The sequence below is a fragment of the Mus musculus genome, chromosome 19 (assembly GCF_000001635.26).
Source record: "Mus musculus strain C57BL/6J chromosome 19, GRCm38.p6 C57BL/6J".
NCBI classification, from domain to species: domain Eukaryota; kingdom Metazoa; phylum Chordata; class Mammalia; order Rodentia; family Muridae; genus Mus; species Mus musculus.
Window position 1 is genome coordinate 33,976,952 of NC_000085.6, and position 6,079 is coordinate 33,983,030.

A 6,079-nucleotide genomic window follows, 5' to 3' on the forward strand; every position below is an offset into this window, starting at 1 on the left:
AATTCAATTTAGATTAAGAGCATAGGTCATTAAGAGTCCAGGAGCTGAATGATGACTTTGCTTATGTGTGTCAGTGATCGAATTGCTTCTGACCACCACACATGACCACTGCCACATGTACATAATGGAAGTCTCACTTCTTTCTTATGAGCCCCATGAGAAACCCGCCTGTTCTGAGCATGAGTGAGGAAGCAAGAGACAGCCACTGTTTAGTTACCATCTAACAACAACATTTTAAAAGTCACTGCCATTGTTCTGGCAACTACAAGATGTACAAATCCTCTCACTGACAAATGGACCAAACCAATAACTGCCATAGGTTGATTAAAATGTTATAATAGCCTGAAACTTGAAAATTATCCAAAAACACATCCCAATTTGGGAGTCTTACGAACACATTCTCAATGTTGGTATGACTTCCTATTCTAAGTAGCTAACATTTTGATTTCTATTTTTATAGTAGTGTTAAATGAATGAAATATGAGCTAAGAAAGCCTTATTTGTTGACAGTATAATGAATAAAATACAGAACGTATTCACCAAAATGTTAGTTTTCATTGCATTATCCTATCCCACATCTTTTGCTAGGAATCTTGAAACTTACTTACATACAGTACACTTTTGCCTTCATCTTTATTAAGGAAGACATTTGTCAGAGACAATCACATAGGAACTTTTAATTTTCAGTGAAAATTGTAGGGTCCCACCAGGAAAATGGCATGAGGCTCTTGGTGAATAGCTAGTGACAGATCTTAGGTGGTACAATCAGTTAAGGACAAACTATGTCATCTACACCTACTTGAGAAAGTCACAACCATCACATCCTTAGAGCCTGTGGTATTTTCCCCTCTAACTGCCATTTAGTCTACGACTGCAGATATGGGCATCTGTTCTTGTTATCTGAACATAGGTAATGTCACTGGAGTTGCTTCCTCAACAGCCCAGTTTCAATCTCTCATTTGCTACTCTGAATTGTGGACACGTCTGCCAGTGTATTAGGGGTTATTCTCATAGGATTCATTTACCCATGCCCTGGGTAATATCTTGTCATGTAAAGCTCACCAGTTCCAATCCAGCATACCTCATTCTCTGAGTCAACAAAAGTCAAACAAATAGAGTGTTTCTAGGTACATGGGAACACAACTTTGGAGTCAATTCTGTACCTCCTTTCTCCCTAAGTGTATAAAAGTTTAAGTCTATTCAGATTTAGTATAGTTTCATGGTCTTCTTTATATTCTTTATCATTTGTTCTTTCAGTCAATCCCATCCCACTGTGACTCCAGCCATGCCCTTCCACCCACCCTCAGGATAGATTTTTCAGATGTTAATGTCTCTTTTTTACAAAATGATAACATTATTATGTCAAACACTCCCTTAAAGCTGCAATCCAATATAAGCTCAAATGTCCAATCATCTTATAAATGTTGATATGCTTGAAATAAAATCCAAGCAAGACTTATACATATGTTTATGACCTTTATTTAGTTGTCAGGATCCCCTGGGTATTATTAACCATTTACTCTACTTACAATAGCACTCACACACCCCAAGTCCTCATAATGAGTATGTGTCAAGACATTCCTAAATATTTAATAAATACTCTGTGGTTATATCAAAATTACTGAAAGTCTAACAGAATTTTGATTCTAAGGATCAAAATTTAACTATATGGAGTAGAGTTAACTCCATAAGAGGGTAGACATGGAAACATAATGAATAATACTATGACAAAAACAGTTACTTAAAATAGAATTTTCCCTTCCCCAACCTTTTTCTTCTGCAACAGGGTCCTACTTTTTAATTTCTTTTAATTGAAATGTAATGAGCGGGCGTGGTGGCGCACACCTTTAATCCCAGCACTCGGGAGGCAGAGGCAGGCGGATTTCTGAGTTCGAGGCCAGCCTGGTTTACAGAGTGAGTTCCAGGACAGCCAGGGCTATTCAGAGAAACCCTGTCTGGAAAAACCAAAAAAAAAAAAAAAAAAAAGGAATGTAATTAGATTGTTTTCTGCCTTCCTTTTCCTCCCTTCAATCAATATTTCCTTTGTAGCTCTCTTTTGCTCTCTCTCAAATTGATGGCCTTTATTTTTAATTGTTTTTTATTCACACTATATATATTAGAATATAGTATATTTGTATAGATATATTTATAAATATCTGCGCGGTGCATTTAATATTACTTGAATGTGTATGATTTCAAGACTAAGGCAGGAAAAAAGTCTCAGGAACAACCCTGTATGCATTTCACCACTAGAGGGCGAGGTGAATTTAGTAGTTGTGAGTTTTCTCTGCAGGGGTGCAGTTACTATGATTGTCCCCACATCATAACCTTCTCATTAAAACTTATGGAATCCACTCAGTGGTTTACTGTTGTGTGGTGTTGGAGAGATCTGAGCCTGGTAGGGAGAAATATCTGTTCCCTTGGTTCTATGCCTCTAGTGCAGAACTCAGGTTTTTTTTTTTTGCTTCCCCCACACTTGTGTACTCAAGCCACACTCTCAGTGTGGACAATGACTGGACGTGGGTGTAAGACTGTAGGAGTAGATGACTTTGGAGTGAGTAGGAATCTGTCTGGACTCACAGGCCACAGGAGTCAGTGGGGTCAACTAGGGATTTCAGGACACAAAGGAAGCAACTGAGTAAGTGCAGGCCTCCTGTCAACAACAGAGTCCTGGACAGCCCCAACCTACACAGAGTGAGAAGAGAAAGAAACTATATAATAGACTACAATAGAGTACATATATGACCCGATACCAACAGAACTATTTAATTCCAGTATCAGAGAAACTGATTAACAATCTGTGTGTTCGTGCGCGCGCGTGTGTGTGTGTGTGTGTGTGTGTGTGTGTGTGTGTGATTTTTTTTATGTGTCTCCAGTTTTAATTGTGAGGCCTGGCATAGACTAGGTAAGCCCTCTATCACTGAACTTTGTTCTCAACTTCGTATTTTTGGTTTGAAGACAGGGTATCACAAATTTACCCAGGCTAGCCCTTAACTCACTTCTTAACCAAGGCTAAGGAGTGTTTATGATTATTTTTGCCTTATTCCCACAAATAATTGGGGCTACAAGTCTGTGTATAACATAGGTATAAGATAGAAGCACAGGGCCAGATTTTCTTTCATTTTTTTAAAATTTGTATTTCTTTTAATAAGCAGTTTAGTTACCTATTTTTGTTAAATAACCAAATTTTAGTCACTTTATTTCTCTATTTGCATTATTTTATTTTATCATTGCTGTACTTTACCATGGTTTCTCTCTCTTCCCTTCTTTCCATCATCCTCCATGCTTTTATCATCTTGACATAAAAAGGACTATAATTAGGGCCCTCTGTAATATGAAAACTGGAATTAAGAATCTGCCAGTCTTTATCACAAGTTAGTTGAGGAAAGATAGCAAACAGGCATGTACAGATTTACAACATAGAAATACATTTCTTTTTTTTAATATTTTTTATTATTATGTATTTTCCTCAATTACATTTAGAATGCTATCACAAAAGTCCCCCATACCCTCCCCCCCCCCCACACACACACACTTCCCTACCCACCCATTCCCATTTTTTGGCCCTGGCATTCCCCTGTACTGGGGCATATAAAGTTTGCGTGTCCAATGGACCTCTCTTTCCAGTGATGGCCGACTAGGCCATCTTTTGATACATATGTAGCTAGAGTCAAAAGCTCAGGGGTACTGGTTAGTTCATAATGTTGTTGTACCTACAGGGTTGCAGATCTCTTTAGCTCCTTGGATACTTTCTCTAGCTCCTCCATTGGGGGCCCTGTGCTCCATCCAATAGCTGACTGTGAGCATCCTCTTCTGTGTTTGCTAGGCCCCGGCATAGTCTCACAAGAGACGGCTATATCAGGGTCCTTAGGCGGTAAACACATTACCTAAAGGTTGTAATAGAAAATGAATGATTTGTTGAAGGTGTAAAGACAGAAAATAAAATATTAACTTGATTTATCTACAAAGCTAAAACTTCAATACTAATGAGACACTAGGTAGATGATTTGCCTTCTGACATACCATGCTAACTTAGACCTAAGAATTACAGTTTCTGAGCCTTGTTTCATGTTTAGTTAGTTAGATAACTAATGCCCTAATGGAAACACATGCAAACATCTTGTTGTTACTTCTTGTTCAATTTATGATTTGAATTTATGCTTGAAATTCTAAACTCTTTTTTAAAAGGATGCTTAGAATATCATGTGATCGTGTAACCTGTGAAAGTACAAAAACTAGGAACCATGACAATAAGTGGTAGATTCAGAAAAAGAAAGTAAAGAAATGAGGATTTGGGAAGAACATAGGATTGCTAGTTTACTGCACTGGTTATGGGGGTTTGGTTATTGTTGCTGGTACTATGGCAAAATATTTGTTGGCAAATGCAACTCTGGGAATGAAGTATTTATTTTGGCTCATGGTTTGTGGGTTCAGCCCATCATAGTAGAACAGAGATGGTTGCAGTAGAGTGATACAGCTGGCCATGATCCACCATCAGTCACAAAACAAAGTGAAAACAATGGTTATCTTCCTTGTTCTGTGGTTTGCACACCTCCACAGAAACACATATGTACACATACACAACTTAAAAGTCTCAGATCTACCTGTGATGGAAAACTCATTTGTCTGGTGATTGTGTCTTTTCAGCATTTGTATGAGTCTGGCTTGTGTCACTTGACTTTTTCAGTCCCACCTATGCTCTTGAAAATGCCATGACTTAATTTTTCTCTATGACTAAATACAATTTTATTGTACGCATGTACCACATTATACCTATCCATTCATCACCTGGTGGACATAAAAGATTTGGTTCATATCTTATCTATTAGCAAACACATTATTTTAAAACACAATATTTCACCCCTGACCCACAAAGTCTTAAGATCACCATAGTTAATGGGAAGCACACTTAGTCCATTGTCAGAGGTATTCAAAGACCTAGATTCCCAAATGTGCCTCAAAAGTCTAAGTACTGAGTCTCTACTGAGATTTAGGCTTTTATCTATGAACACTTGAAAAATTATTTTTTAAAGTTACATACATACAGCATAAAATACCACAAAGTAAGCAACTGCATTCCAAAACTTAAAAATGGGAGGATGACAAGGAAAGACCAGATGAAAGCAAGATGGAAAAACACCAGAAGAGTGACACCCTGAAGCTCCATGCCTAGCATCTGAGAATTATGATGACATCACCTGGACTTTGACATACTTAAGGAGACACCTGTTCCAGATTGGAGGACTTCAACCCATGTAATCCTTTCCCAGACCACATACTTTCTCAGTAGACTGTCAGGAGCCTGCCTGGCTTGGGAAATGGATGCTGAAATTGGACACAGATGTTATATGAATGCGGGTCAGAAGATTGATGATCTCTGTTTGGCTTTCTAACTCTCTTTGTTGGATGCTAGAACAATAAAAACCCTTTACACAAGCAATTATGCACAATCACACACATACACATTTATACACTCTTGGTGGGCTTGGCCACTTATCTCAACACACACACACACGCATATCTATACTTACATATGCATATGGAGCAAAATCCTAAGCACCAGCACAGAAAGAACTTACTCATTCTGGATGAGTACAGAGAAACAAAAGGCTTCTAACTATTTCTGTTACTAAAACAACACTGTCCTTGTCAGTAATAAGAAATTCCTATAAGAAAGAACCCATCTCCTGTTGAAAGGAGCTCTGCCTATTCTTTCTGCACTCTCTGCAGCTCTTTCATTGTGTCCTCTCATCTCTCTTTAATGTTCTGTTATAGTCTGTTATGTCCTACTATCTCTATCTCATCAGCTCCTACTTTGTTTCTACTCTGTCTCTCTATTTTCCTTCTGCACCTCCACTATCCCCTTTCTACATCTACCATTTATTGTCATAATTTTTAGTTCTTGTACTTTTATAGGATACATGATCACATGGTATTCTAAGCATCCTCTTTATTCGAAGAAAGTTCACAACAAGTCCAAACAAAAATTCAAATCATAAATTGAACAAGTAGTAACACGCAAACTAAGATGTTTGCATTTGTTTCCACTAAGACTAGTTGTCTAACTAAACATTCATTA